Source organism: Euprymna scolopes, chromosome 46, assembly GCF_053919585.1.
Source record: "Euprymna scolopes isolate OS-2025 chromosome 46, ASM5391958v1, whole genome shotgun sequence".
Classification (NCBI taxonomy): domain Eukaryota; kingdom Metazoa; phylum Mollusca; class Cephalopoda; order Sepiida; family Sepiolidae; genus Euprymna; species Euprymna scolopes.
In genome coordinates, this window is record NC_136527.1 from 23,981,288 (window position 1) to 23,996,855 (window position 15,568).

At 30.4% G+C, this 15,568-nt stretch overlaps 1 long non-coding RNA gene across 1 annotated transcript; it reads right to left on the reverse strand.

Annotated features, from left to right (window-relative positions):
- Nucleotides 1-4,447: 4,447 nt before the first annotated feature.
- LOC145270837 (uncharacterized) lies at nt 4,448-12,355 on the reverse strand. Its single transcript, XR_013865591.1, has 3 exons — nt 12,274-12,355; nt 10,498-10,635; nt 4,448-7,353 (listed from the first exon to the last, which is right to left on the reverse strand). It is a non-coding gene; the product is annotated as an uncharacterized LOC145270837 (long non-coding RNA).
- Between the last annotated feature and the right edge of the window lie 3,213 nt (nt 12,356-15,568).

A 15,568-nucleotide genomic window follows, 5' to 3' on the forward strand; every position in this document is an offset into this window, starting at 1 on the left:
TTATAGCTAGTAGTCGCTGGAACAAAAGAGAAAGAAAAGGCAAAGTCTTCAGTGTGTTGACGTGGGTGAATACGAGTTGTATTGGTGTATGTTCTTTAGCGTGACAAAGAATGTTCGTTTCAGGGTACCACACGTGGAAACAAATAGTAGTTAGAAGAGAAGCATAGCTAGCTCGTTGTAGTAGCGTCCTGCCTGGGTGAAGTCTGCTTCAAGCAGGGCCAGGATCAAAGAGAGTTAATGGTTTCAGGTTTCGCCTTTTATATACTCTGTCGTCACGTGATAGAGAGCTGACTTGTGATTGGACAAGCCAGGAGGAAATGAATTTCAAATCTTGTTGGCTGCTACAGGCTGCATGAGTGCGCGCATGCACTTTGTAAACATATTTTTTAAATAAAAAATAATATTTCTATTATGTTTTAAACAACTTTAATAGTTCATTTTGGAAGTATATTCCATAAAGAAACTAAACAACCCACTTTAAAAAGAGAAATTACGAGATTTTTTTTATATTTTATTCGCAGTTTTGTGTTAAGAGTGTCAAAAATTCCCCGAAAATACTGACACACTTAGTGTAGAGCGAAATATAAAATGAATACGATTAAAAGATAATTAGAAAATCGAAACAAGTAATTGTATTAAGAGAAGAAACATTCCTAACTAAAAAAAACGGGTAATTCTTTTTTGCCACGCAAGCACGCCAAAAAAAAAAAGAAGCTTATTGGCACACAGGTTTATCAAAGTCAGTTTTGTTTAAGAATAAATAAATAAATAAAACCAACTTCATACCCAGTGCATAATTTTGATTTTTTTGTTAAATAATAAACGTGTTTTTCATATATATATTTTTATGCTTATTCGCTGGGTAAATGCCTAAACATTCTTGGAAAAATGAACTTTTTTCAATTATATATATATAAAAACAATAATTCGGTGGTACACCATACAGAGATTTATCCAAAAAATATTTTTGTTTTACAATCGAAAACATCGACTTCAACTCCGTTGTTGACAAATAATAAACGCAGTTTTTTTATATATAATTTTATGTTTATTCGCTAGATAAAAATGTAAAAATAAGTTTTTTATCTGTGGAACTTTGTTTTATGACGGAATGAAATTTGGCGTTGGCGTACTTTTGGCGAGCTGGCGTAGCAAAAAGAATTACCAAAAAATTTACCAGGATTAAAGATCAGTAATTATTTTTTAATAATAATACAGAAAAACATTTTTTTTGTTTTTGTCATGCGAATAAACATGAAATTATATGGAAAAACCACGTTTTTTATTTTTTTAAATCCAAAAATGGAGCTAAAGTCGATGTTTTCGATTGTAAAACAAAAAGATTTTTTTGATAAATCTCTGTGTGGCATACCGCTAAATATTTTTTTAGCTAATGAACATAAAATATATTTGCAAATCTAGTTAATATTTAAAAAAAAAATAATTATGAAATGGGAATGAAGATCGCTTCTTTTTTCTTAAACGAGACTGACTTTGTTTGATAAATGTGTTTTTGGCGTACTGCTGAATTATTTTTTTCTTAAGAATAAAATTGAATAAAGTTTATTTTTACAAGAATGTTTATGAAATTTGGCACGTTGCGTACTTTTTGGTCTGCCAAAAACCAATTACTCATTATAGGTAGGAATTCATCTGTAGCAGTTATATTCTAATGGAATTTGTCTTCTCACTTCGATCAAATTCCTTTTTTCTTTTATATCTTCATGGACACATGTTTCGTCATCTCTTAAGTTTCATGTTTGGTATAAATGTACATAGATTAAATAATGAAACTTCAATTCTTATACATATCGCTCTACTGGTTAAGCCATTGAAACTGCTGGTGACAGTGAAACTTGAATGAAGATCTTCATCATATTCTCTTTCAAACGACTTAATGAGATACGTGTTAGGGATGTAGCAATTACAGAGAACTATTTTTGCTAGTAAATTAATACCCCTCTCTGAGTTCTTCGGCCACAGGCTGACCTATCAGCTAACAGGCGCATTGATTCATTTGTTTCCTAAAAAAGACTTGAGAGAACGTCAGTAGTCAGGTCTGGACCTTCAACCAAGCAAAACCTCTCCTCTTTCGTCCCCTGTCCACCGGACATTTTGATCTAGCATTGACGGTCTCCATTGAAAACAACTAATAATAACTGGGGACAACACAGGAAATGTACTGACTGACCGATAACGACCTCAAAAAGAACATTCTTCCGTTATCTTCGTTTGACATTCAAGTTTCTGTTGCCATTTTGTGTTGTGTTACCTTCCTAAAAATGGTGACCCGATGAATACAAACTTTTTGAAAACATAAAAGAACTCGTAGAACAAGCCTTCTTTGAAACATTCAAAAATAAATGAAGACAACACGAAAGATAGTAAGAAAAACTTCTCAGCCTCACACACATAAAATATTTAATATCTTTCGCAACAGATACAGAACTCTTCCCTCTTTTTTACCAACAAAAAAGAAAAAAGCAACAGATACATTTCCAGTGGAACAATAACACCACGTGTACACACACAAACACGGTGACATGCTCGTGTTTGTGTGTGTGAAAAAAATCCTTTTTCATGATAACTTTCGAAAAAAGAAAAAGGTGACATTCTAAACATTTTTTAAGTGATTATTTTTTAATTATCAAACTCGGAGGTGTGAGAATATTCCTCATTTCAAGACATTCAAATTCTAATCGACGCAGAGAAACGAAACACAAAAGAGAATTATTCGTATAACAAAAAAACTTAAATTTTTTTCTTCTTCTTTGACCAAACCTTATTTCGCTTCACTTAAGAGCACGCACACACAGACACATTTCGTCCACACTTTTACTACTGGCCTACCTTTTAAAAGTATATTTTTCTATTTTATTTTGTCATTTTTTTCTTCACCTCTTATTAAGTATTTCCGCTATTATTTTTGTCTCTGGCTAAATATGTTCCTTGTTCCTCCACGTGGTCCCACGACAATGCTCTTTTTCGATTTTCTTACCCTTGATTTTTTTGTCTCTTGTTGCTTTATATATATATATATATATATATATATATATATATATATATATATAAAATAGTTGCTGCGAACCTTCATAATAATGCCACAGCCTAACGACATCTTGTCTCCACTTATATAGGCAATCCAACCACTCGTGAATATGGCTATTTTAAAAGCCATTGAGAGTTACACTCACGGGGAAAAAAAACTTGGCAAGCTGGAACCGTAGTCGAACAGGCGCCGACTCCAGACTAACTCCTTATCTTCAAGCTGCTACCATTGCCACTCAAACCGAAACTGTGGTCTTATCACAGTTGATATGGCTAATCAGTTTATTATTGTTGATTTTTTTCGATATCCTTAATTAATATATTAATAGATAAGAACATCACAGAATTACAATTAATTACGATGCTGCAACAGTAAATAATAATGCCACAGTCTAATTTTTAATATAAGTAGAACACGGAAAAATGACACAGTTATTATTTTTTCTAGATAAGAACATCACAGAATTACACATTTCTCGCATGTTTTACATAAAACATCAAGCTGCATCTTCTTGAATATGCTTTCCTTTCAAAATCAAATTTTTGGCTTCAAGAGGTGAATATCGGATGGTGCAAGGTGATGCAAAGTGCATGGGAAAGGATTTCATATATGTCTGTGCTTCTGATCTCAAATGATGTGTGTTGTGAATCAGAGTGATATCTTGCAGTGGGAATATTTCCTGATCTGGTCTTGGCTCTTGATTTTGATATATTTCATATATTTTTCTGAAAATTCAAACGTAATAAATTGTGAATACCGGTTTAAGACATACAGACTGAATACTTCTTCGGTACAGTACCGTAATCAATGTGGTTTTGCTTTTGGAAAGTTGTCAGCAACCTATGAATGCATCAGATAGTTTCTAGAGACCTTACACTAGTCATGTTCTTTTGGTCGATCTTGCAAATAGTTAAGCCTGGATCTTCAAAAAAGGTTGCCACGAAATGGCTGACAGTTGCCTCATCCATGACAGATGGATGGCAACCAAATCTAGGTGCTGCTGTTACAGATTTCATGACATATTGGAATTCACAATGGCAACGTTTTAAAAGAATATGTGACATTTCTTTTAATTTCATCAAGAGATTCCTGTGGTGAGCGTGATTTCAAATAAGACAACTGATTACTGCATGACACTTGACAGGCTCCATTTCACACTTAACTAATTTCAAACACTTGGAAATCAGAAAAACAATTAGTCCAGAGTTGAAATTTGCCACATGAGAATATAAATCATTGCATATGCAAAATTTCTACTAGATCAGACAAATGGTAGTAAATCAGGGTCATTACTTATTGAACGTCAATCGTATTTAAAAACATTTTCACAATAAATTTATATATGAAAACAACAGTGATAAAAGGCTTACACATGAATTAGATATTTAAAAATGAAAACTCAATATAGTCGTTTTATTGAAATATATTAAATTTAAAATTAAAAGTAAAAACTGTTAAGACATGACCTCAGTTCTTTTGGTTGGTTTTAAAGATTTACATGAGAATAAAAACTTTGCTTTTATAAGAAAATTATAAACATAATCAAAGTATCATATTCGTTTCTCACGTTTTTACTTGAAAGAATGAAAGTTTCTTTACACAAGTTTGGTTTACTAGGAATTGTGTGTAAATATTTAAGATTTTTTATTAAACCAGTTAGTATCTTTCATATATTCCTCTCTTTTGTTTACATTTTGATCAATCGAAGTTCTCAGAAATCAATGGGCTCCCTACATGAAGGTCGCATTTAACTCTATATATATGTGTTATAGAGGAAGTAAGGGTGTGTTCGCTCCAGTTTCTATAACAAAATGAAGAAAAAAAGCTACGAACTGACTAACTACCTGATGAAGCTATTTTTAGCGAAATATTGGACTTACAACACCAACAAAAGGACATAAAAATGATTTTATCATTTTCTTGACACCTAAAGTTTTCAAAATATTCGAATTTCAATTCAAAACAAGTGTCTTAAAATAGTGTGCAACTATTTTCTTATTTCATATTCCTGCTCGAAACTGGCACGAATGCACACGTCAAAAACGTCAGCTCGTACTTTTAAAATTCATCTCCAGGACTTACTTCCTCTTTATCAACAAAATGAAGAAAAAAAAACAAAACACTACAAACTGAAAAACTAGCATGATTAAGCCATTTTTCGCGAAATATTGGACTTACAACATCAACAAAAGGTCATAAACATGACTTTATCATTTTCCGAAGTTTTCATATTTCTATTGCTTGTATTTATTTTGCACATGATTCACTCGGCATATTGGCCAGATATTTTTTTAAATTCTTTTTCATTAGCCTGGTTAATCCTATAATGAGAGGTATGATTGCTATTAAGGTCAGCATCATTAGGAATGATTACTTCAACTAAGTTTGCCACATTCTACTTCTTGTCCCATATCACTATGTCAGGCTTAATAGCCACATTTTCTAGGTATGTAGCTGTAGGAATTTCATAATCATAGCGAAGAGTGAATGACTTATTTCCAACTGTTTTGGTACATGTCCTTAGGATTTGCTACTTCATTGGCTATTAAGGTTCTTACAGTTGTTTTCTAGTGGAGATATTTTTCTCTATTTTTTCATTTTTCTTATCATTTTGTTTAAGCCAGGGATGGGGCATCCTACCAGATGCCAAACATACACCTGCTATTTTAGACACTCCAACCGAGAGATCTTTTTAAGATTCTAACCGTCCCTTTAAGTGCAATTGTTTGAATCTCCTTTGCACTTGGTTTACCTGGTATATTTGTAAGATAGTTTGTAAAATTCTTTTTCATAAGTCCGGTTGCTCCTATAATTACTGGAATGATAGAGATCTTCTTACGGTTCCAGTTTCTTTTCATGTCATACATAAGACCCTGGTATTTAGTAATCTTTTCCCTCTCAGCTCTGTTTAACCCAGCATCATTCGGGACACTAACTTCCAATAAGGTTGCTTCCTTCTCCTTCTTGTCCCATATTACAATGTCGGGTTTTATAGCTCCGTTTTATGTGTTCACATGTGAATAAACAAATGCGAATTCTGTGCAAAAATGGAACCTCATATTCACAAGAATGTGGTTTGTTTCCCGTATGTGTTTTAATATGACACAACAAATGCGACTTCTGTGCAAAAGAAGAACCGCATACTTCACATGAACGTGGTTTGTCGCCCATATGTGTTTTCATATGATTCAACAACTGTGATTTCCGTACAAAAGAAAAAACCACATACTGCACAAGAATGTGGTTTCTCTCCTGTATGTGTTTTCATATGATCCAACAAATTTAACTTCTCTGCAAAAAAGGAACCACATACTTAAGAATGTGGTTTCCCTCCCGTGTGTGTTTTCATATGACGCAACAAACTGTACTTCAGTGCAAAAGAAGAACCACATACTTCACAAGAATGTGGTTTGTCTCCTGAATGTATCTTCATATGACATAACAAATTTGACTTCTGTGCAAAAGAAGAACCACATACTTCACAAGAATATGGTTTGTCTCCCGTATGTGTGTTCATATGACTCAACAAATGTGACTTCCGTGTAAAAGAAGAACCACATACTTCACCAGAATGTTGTTTGTCTCCCGTATGTGTTTTAATATGGTTAAACAAAGTTGACTTCCGTGCAAAAGAAGAACCACATACTACACAAGAATGTGGTTTGTCTCCTGTATGTGTTTTCATATGACGCAACAAATGTGGCTTCTGTGCAAAAGAAAAACCACATACTTCACAAGAATGTGGTTTGTCTCCCGTATGTGTTTTAATATGATTAAACAAAGTTGACTTCTGTGCAAAAGAAGAACCACATACTTCACAAGAATGTGGTTTGTCTCCCGTATGTGTTTTAATATGATTAAACAAAGTTGACTTCTGTGCAAAAGAAGAACCACATACTTTACAAGAATGTGGTTTGTCTCCCGTATGTGTGTTCATATGACACAACAAATTTGACTTCTGTGTAAAAGAAGAACCACATACTACACAAGAATGTGGTTTGTCTCCTGTATGTGTTTTCATATGACGCAACAAATGTGGCTTCTGTGCAAAAGAAAAACCACATACTTCACAAGAATGTGGTTTGTCTCCCGTATGTGTTTTAATATGATTAAACAAAGTTGACTTCTGTGCAAAAGAAGAACCACATACTTCACAATAATGCGATTTGTCTCCCATGTTTGCTATGTAATGCAATGATAGTAACTTGTAACTTTAGAAAATTCATATGAAGAATGATTTTAAATCACCAATGAGGAAAGTTCCTTCTCGTCCATTTATTAATTTCTTTTCATTTTTGCAAATTCTGGAAATATAAAATAAATTTTAAAAAAATATATTTCATGTGATTAACTTGAATTATGTTGATTTTTATTAAAAATATCAAAAACATCTTTTATTAATGAAATTCAAAAAAAGAAAATTAGTATAGTTTGATGCAATACTGGTCAGTCAACAAAATTAATGTGTTTCTATGTTCAAATATTTAATTAAAAAGAATTACGTTTCTTCATTTTAGAGATGACGATTGATTATTCATATTATTTGGATTCTTCAGAATATTGTTCTTATCTTCAGTGTCATTTTCACAACAACGTTTCTGTAACCTCCGATCTTATTCAGGTCTATTTTGTGAAACCTTGGAACCTTTTTCTTGAACTAAAAAATATGTAGAGAATTTTGAATGAAACCCTTTTTTTTATTTATTTGTTTTCAGCATACCCGAAAACCTATAAATGTTGTCATGTTAATTATGCACAAACAAACGTTCTTGTAATATAATGATGTATGATAGCTTACCAACCATAAAACTAATTGGGTTTTGTCATTTAAACCTTTTCTTTTGTTACATTGCCAATTCTATGAAGCATACACACATGCTAGCCAAAAGAGTTATATTTTCCATACACAAATTCAAAACATCTACTTCTGAAAGCCCCATTTATAATAATTTCTTTTTCATCTATCAAATTTAATGTCCCCAAAATACAAAATAATTTAATTGTATGTCATCTTCAATTTTCAAAACAGAATTAAAATTAAAGGGTCATATCACAATCCAGTAATTATGGAATCTCCATTATTGCTGGAAAAACAAAAACAAGTTTTCAACATATAAAAATACATGTAAAGAAAAAACATGTAATTTGCTCATATCATTTGTATTATTTGGACTATTGTTTTGTTCTTAAGTGTTACTTTTACAATGTTTGCACAATAAATAACACTCAAGATGAGAACAGTAGTTTTAATAATCTAAATAATACAAAGAATCATTCCTCATCTAAAAACTTCAAAACCGTAATATTATAATTTGTTTAAAGATCAATATTATTTTTTTATTAAGTTAATTCTAAGGTTTGTTGAATGTATTTTTGAGAGAACTTACCAACCATAAAACTAACTGTGTTTTGTCAATTTAGCCTTTTCTTTTCTTTTGTTACATTGTCAATCCTTTAAAGCACACACACACACACACGCACACACTAATACAAAATAATTTAATTTTATGTCATCTATCTTCACTTTTCAAAAGAGAATTAAAGTTAAAGTGTCCTATCACAATCTGGTAAGTAATTATGGAATCTTCATTATTGTAAGAAAAAAAATAAAAACAAGTTTTCAGCATGTAAAAAATACATGTAAAGAAAAAAACATATTCTGATTTGTTCGTATCATTTGGATTATTTGGACTATTGTTCTCATATTAAATGTTATTTTTACAATGTTTGCACAATAAATAACACTCAAGATGAGAACAGTAGTCTTAATAATCTAAATAATACAAAACAATCCAGAACCTTAATATTGTAATTTATTTAAGAATCATGATTATTTTTAATTTAGTCAAAGTTATTTGTAAGGTTTGTTGTTTTGGTCAAGTGCACACATATGTTTGCCGCAAACAAGTAGTTTTCCAAATATTAAGCAATGTAATTCCTTATATTATCAGTGGTGGCCAATTCTGTATGTGCAAGTGCATACTGAATTGGCCACCACTAATAACAATTACAATGTTTAATATCCAGATATGTACTTGTTTGCAACACATTTAAATGGGATATTTGTTTTCAGCATACCCGAAAACCTATAAATGTTGTCATGTTAAAAAAGAGTGTTATGGTGGAAAGTAAATAAGAAGTTACCAAAACGGCTTTAAGGCAGGTCAAAAAAAGAAATAAAACAAATTATCACCATATGGCCAGAAAGTGGGTGCTTATTTTACATTAAATTTATATAGAAAACTGATCCCCACTTTTTAAAAAAGTAATTTCCTCAACCTCCCCCTTCCCCCAAAGAAATTTTTATGATTACCACTTTTAAAAGTTTTCTGGGGGTGCTGAATATATGCTTTAACAGTGGTGCAGAGAAATAGTTTTCATGATATGAAAAATGTACTTTTTTAAAAGTGGGGTATCACTTTTCATTATAAATTTATGGCAACCTAGTGAGTGGAGATAAAAGTTTTCTTTCTAATTTCATCTTTCAACAAAACCCAAGGACATTAAAAAACAGAAAAAGAGGAAAATTTGCATACAAATATGTGTTATTCCTTATGTTATCAGTGGTGACCATTTTTGTATGTGTAAGCATATGCATATTTTTGCCACAAAGACGTTTTCTGATTATTAAGCAGTGTAATTCCTTATGTTATCATTGGTGGCCAATTATTTACATTGTATAATATTCGGAAAACGACTTGTTTGTGACAAAGTTTAATGAGATATTCGTTTTCAGCATACAAAAAACCTATAGAAATCGTCATCTGATTGTTAAGGTCAAAAGTAAGTAACAATTTACCAAAACGGCTTTCAGGCAGCCCCACCCCCAAAAATTATCACCATGTAGCCTTAAAGTGAGTGCTCATTTGGTGCTAGTTCACTTATTGATCTGCGCTATTTTTAAAATAGTATTTTCAAATTTAATTAAAGTTTTATATCTTTTTTTATTCAATTGTAAGGTTAAAGTACAGAATAGGTACAAAACACCCTCCCCTCCTATGTTTATAATGGCTTTCTAAAAATAACATTATTATTTCAGCATGGATCAATAAATGCACTAGTACCGCTCATTTTACATTCAATTTATATTAAAAAATAGTTATTTCCACTTTTGGAAAAAGTAATTGCCTCATATCATGAAATCTAATTCTCTGCATAGATTAATGATAATAATCCACTGAGAAAATTGAAAAAAGATTAAAACAAAAACCGTTTAAGATTTATAGTTTTTTTTTCTTTGGTAAACGAAAATACAACATTAGTTAAAAATATTTAAAATTAATAAAATTACTTTTTTTTTTACATTTAAGTCAGTATAAAAAAACAATCGATACATCGACATTTTCATTAGGATTATTCACTAAGTAAATGTAGTTATCTCCCTTACATTTTTAACGTATTCTGCAAATGTGCAAAAATCGATACTAAATTCATGTAGTAATACTTACGTTTTTGTTTTATAATCTGCTTTCGATTAACTTTATCTGCTTTTATAAAGGAAACAGTTTTTCAAATGTGATTGACTTTAAAAGCTCAACTTGACATTCAAGATGACGAACGGAAGAGCAAGTTCGCAGAAAACAAAACTGAAAATAAACCATGATAAAATATTTAGTTTTAAATACAAATAACGATTTACTAAACGTCATTTTATTTACTGGATATTTTTCCGGCATTCACCGGAAGTTATTATCTCTCCAAGTTGTTTCTATTTTAAACCCTTTTAATTGACACTAGGTGCGGGCAAAAATAGGAGAACCAAGTTTTGAAAGCCGATTTATCATAATTTTTTGTAGGTTTCCGACTACTTTTTTATGGTATTTGAAAGATTAATGACTAAAGTTTATTTCATAAAGAAGAAAATATTTGTACACGTGAAAAAAAAGCTATGAAAAATGTTTTCGCGGCGAGCTTACCAATTCAACTAAGTTTTGAAGTTAAATAAATTAATTGTAAAACTCCTTTAAAAGATAAATATTAGTTTTTTGGGTCTATTTACAAGATAATTAATAAAGTAGAGTCCTAAGATACTCAATTAAATAATTAAAAAAAAAACCCTTGTTTCTGCAAAAATAACTTAATTACCCCTAAAAAAGGAAGTAATTTATTGATCACCAAAAACGCAACAAACTAAAATTTTGTAAACATGATTATAAGATGCCCAAAATTTAAGCCAATCGAAACGCTGTTTCAAAATGAAGTCATGATAGTAAAAGGAGGTAGGAGTGTCAGATTTCTTCCCACCCCCAGACGTGCATCCATACATTCCTATTCTGAACGTTTGTATCAATTTTTATCATTTTTTAATTTAATTATTTTTATGTTCCCGTTTTTAAATTAATTTTTTGTTCGACATTATATAAAGATAATGTTATGCCGAAAGTTTCACATTCTTTCGAGCAAATCTTGCTCATAAACATTATGGGACATCTGTAATTTAAAAAAAAAAGTAGACATATTTTTTGCTATTATATTTTTGTGTGTGTGAAAATATTAAATAAACTATGCTTTATTAAATGGTAATATCGGTAGTTCGAGAAATCCATTTTTCTTCGAGTTATATCAAATTAATTAATTAATATGGACATTAGGGGCTTTTTTTTCGTAATGTTCCTGTAAAAATTATTTTATTTCATTTATTGTTACAAATTACGATGCTTTATTTATAGAAATAAAGCAAAAATAAATTCTTGCGTTTTATATTTACTACTGAAAACCATAACTTTAGTAAAGGTATTTTTGTTTACACAAAATAATAAATTTCCACTAAGATTTTAATAAAAATAATTAGTTTCTTATATTCTGCGATCATTATTTGATAAATACTGAAAAATACATTAAGATTGGTTAATTTCTTTAATTTTGGTGATTTATTAAGTTAAAGGAGGGGTCAAAATGTTAATACATTTTGAGCATCGGCATTCATTTTGCCCGTACCTAATTTGAAAGAAACAAAAAAAAAACAAAAAAAAAAAAAACATTGTTGAGAACGCAAAGAGAAAAGATAAGAATCGAGAAGTTCGACTGAAGTATAAAAGGCTGAATGGGGAGTCGTATGCGTAAGGAAATGAACAACACAACTAAAAATAAGGGGGTCGGGCATGGGGGTTAAGAAAATAAACAACTTTCGTAGTTAAAATGAAATAATATATAAAAAAAAAAAAGATCGTTAAAATTATTTTTAAAAAAGTGTCTTTAAGAAGGAGATATATAAAGTTTCTTACCGGAGATGACTCAAAACAGCGAAGGACAACAGAAGGTAAAAGACAGAGACATGTGGGACTAGAAATGCTGCTGCTGACCACAATTAGGGAACAAAACACCGGTCAACCTGTCGGTGTCGAGTCAGGGGAAACTCTATATGAAAAATGTCCGGCCAAGGGAGATAACTGTTTAAGGGACATAATTCATGAAACTAAGGGGCATAATGCATGCAAAATAGACAACTATTAAAAAAAAAGAAGAAGAAAACACCTTTATAATTATTGTAAGTTGTTTATATTTAAAAAATATGTCTTTTTAACTAAAATTAAAAATTAATTAAAAGTATTTTTAATTGCAAAGACGGTTTAAAAATATTGTAAGTTATTTAAATTAAAAATTATTATTATTATTACTAGACCACCCGTGACCCGTTGGGTCAGTACGTTATATTAGCTATGGAATTCATGTATGAGCGTGACACTTGTGGCATAAAGAAAATAGTTTTTTTTTTTACATAACAGAAGCATTTCTATGAAAGTATATTAAAATGAAAAAAGAATATAGATAGATTTCTATGAGTCGTTCTGTTTATTATAATTGTTATTTTTTTTTTAAATTACAGTTACTGAATTATAAGTGGTTGGTCATACTTATAGGTAAATATGCACTGAACAGGTATCATAATCCTTAGTATAGTTAAATTCAAATTTTTATATATCATCTTTTAAATGAAATTGTTAGTTGAAAGTACAGAATAATAAAAAAAACACTCTCCACATGTTAATAATGGCTTTTTAAATAGAAAATGAAAATAAAATGTAACTTTTTTCATTTAATTTAAGCAAACATTCAGTACCCATTGTGTAAAGGAAAACACTATTTAATGTAATAGAAATGTGTGCATTTACCGATTCAGCTTTCCGTTTGGAAATGTAAGCAGACGACTTTAAAAAACATGGGAAGAAGAAAAAGAAATTTTTTTGTAATAACGCCCTCTAGTAAAAAGGTCTGCATTAGTTAAGGGGGATAACTCTATCCAGTTTTACATCGCCGCCTTTTTCTCTCTCTCACACATACACGTAACTATTTCTCGCGTACGTAACGAAAACAGAGGGAGTAGGAGTGTTGAAATCTATTAGAGGGAAAGTGAGAGGTGTTTTCTTTCCATAAATTGTATAGGGTAATATTTCATATTATTAATAGATTCATAGATAAATAGATTTTATAATATATATTATAATTATCTATGAATCTATGTATTATTTGTATATATAAATAACTATTTGATCAAATTAAATGAAATTGTTTGTATTAAAAGCGATATAAAAATTCCGGAATTGGAATAATGGATTGAAGACGTTGCTATTTACGCATGCGCAACCGGATGTTGAAAACCGGAAATCTGATTGCAAACATACAAGATCCATAGACTTTTAGTATTATATAGATTATTATTATTATTATTATTATTATTATTTAATTATTGTTAGTTATTTAAATTAAAAAAAAAAAAAAATGTTTTTTAACTGAAATTAAAAATTATTTAAAAAGTAGTTTTATATTTTAAAAGTTAATCTTGGAACTTAACTCTACTGTTTTGTTACTTTTAATTGAATTGATTTTGATTTTTGAACTTTAATTTTACTTAAAAAATATTCGTTTATTTATTACATAGCATTAAGAGAATACAAAATTCTAGTAAAAATATAAATTTCTAACTTAAAATATTGCAGCATTAAGGATTTTTTAAAAACTCAATTTCAAATTATATAATCAATTCCTAATGCTGCAATATTTGAAGTTATAAATTTATTATATTTTTACTTGAATATCTTGTTTTACTTTTAACAACTAGTCCTTTTACTTTTCCGATTTTAATCTTAACCATATTAATTTTCAGTCTCGCATTTTCTATGTAATCCATGATTTTTCCATGCTTTGCTTTGAAATAAAATTTTCTTCCTGTTTCACTTATTACCCCCTTTATCTCTCTCTGTCTCTGTCTCTCTCTCTCTCTCTCTCTCTCTCTCTCTGGATCGTGCCGTTTTTTTCGGCAGTTAGTTTTGCAAAGGCAAAAGGTCAGTTAGCATTTGAGCACAGCTGAGCTATAAATCGGACAGCGATTAATTATTAGCGACAGTTTTTTTTAATGATATCTTGTTATGTCATCTTATCCGCCATTCCAAGCTGATTTGAGGTAGTGAAACAGATTTGCTTGCTATGATAACTAACAGCCAACCAGAAAAGAAAAACTGTTTCCTCATTTCTTACAAATTCTGAGAATTTTGGAACAGTAATTTTATTTTTAGTAACTTTTGTTTTACTGAACGAAAATTGAATTGTTTTTTTGTTTTTTTCTTTCAAATATAGTTGAGAAGGTGATCTATGAACTGTGAAAATTGTTTACAATTTGGTCGGAAATGAATAAGCAATAAAGCTTGTGAGAAATTCTGCAGAAATAAGCAGGCTCCTCATTGGTCAGTTTGTCTGCCCACGATTTTGTTTGAACCATTCAGATTGCTTGTTATTACTAATTGTCGAGGTTAGTCTTGACGCCAAATTTATCAAGTGAAGATATTATTGAATTTCCTTGATCAGAAGATAATATAACAAATTATTAATTATAATTTTATTGATGTTGTTTGTCTGTTGCTTAAATATTGTGTTGGAGAATTTAATTTGGATATAAATTTGGTTCACCATGCGGTCGACAATTATTTTCGGCTTAGCGAAGGTATTGGTTATCTTCCTTGCACTATTAAATTTATATCGTTGCTTTAATAGATATTTTATTTGGTCGGTGATTCTTCCTTTTTTTTCTCTCGACGACTATAATTTAACTTGAAGTTTTATGCTTTTTTTATTCCCATGTGAGAATGACAATTTTGATTTTTCACTAATTGGGTCATCGGTAGCGTCGAAGCATCATGGCTGATTCGAATTTGCTTCTTGAATAGAAGCAAAAAAAAAATAATAACAACGACCCTAGCTTGGATAGAAGAAAAGCTAGATGGGAAATCTAAAAGGAATTTTTCTCCAGATATAAATAAAATGGATATCCAATCTGGATGATCTTTCCGAGGAGAGATTGAATATTGTACAAATTTGGCACCGTTTATGGCGCAAGTTAGAAGGAAATTTGCAAGTTTGGGACCTGACGCGGGAAAGTCTAATAATATTGTTCCTATGAAAATGGAATTAGAGTGTCCTCAATTCAGTGGGAATCTGTTGTCAAATAAATTCGAATTCCCTAGAAAAGTTGAGTTTTGCACATTTAAGATGACGCGGATAAACTCCTTTTACTAAAATCTAAAT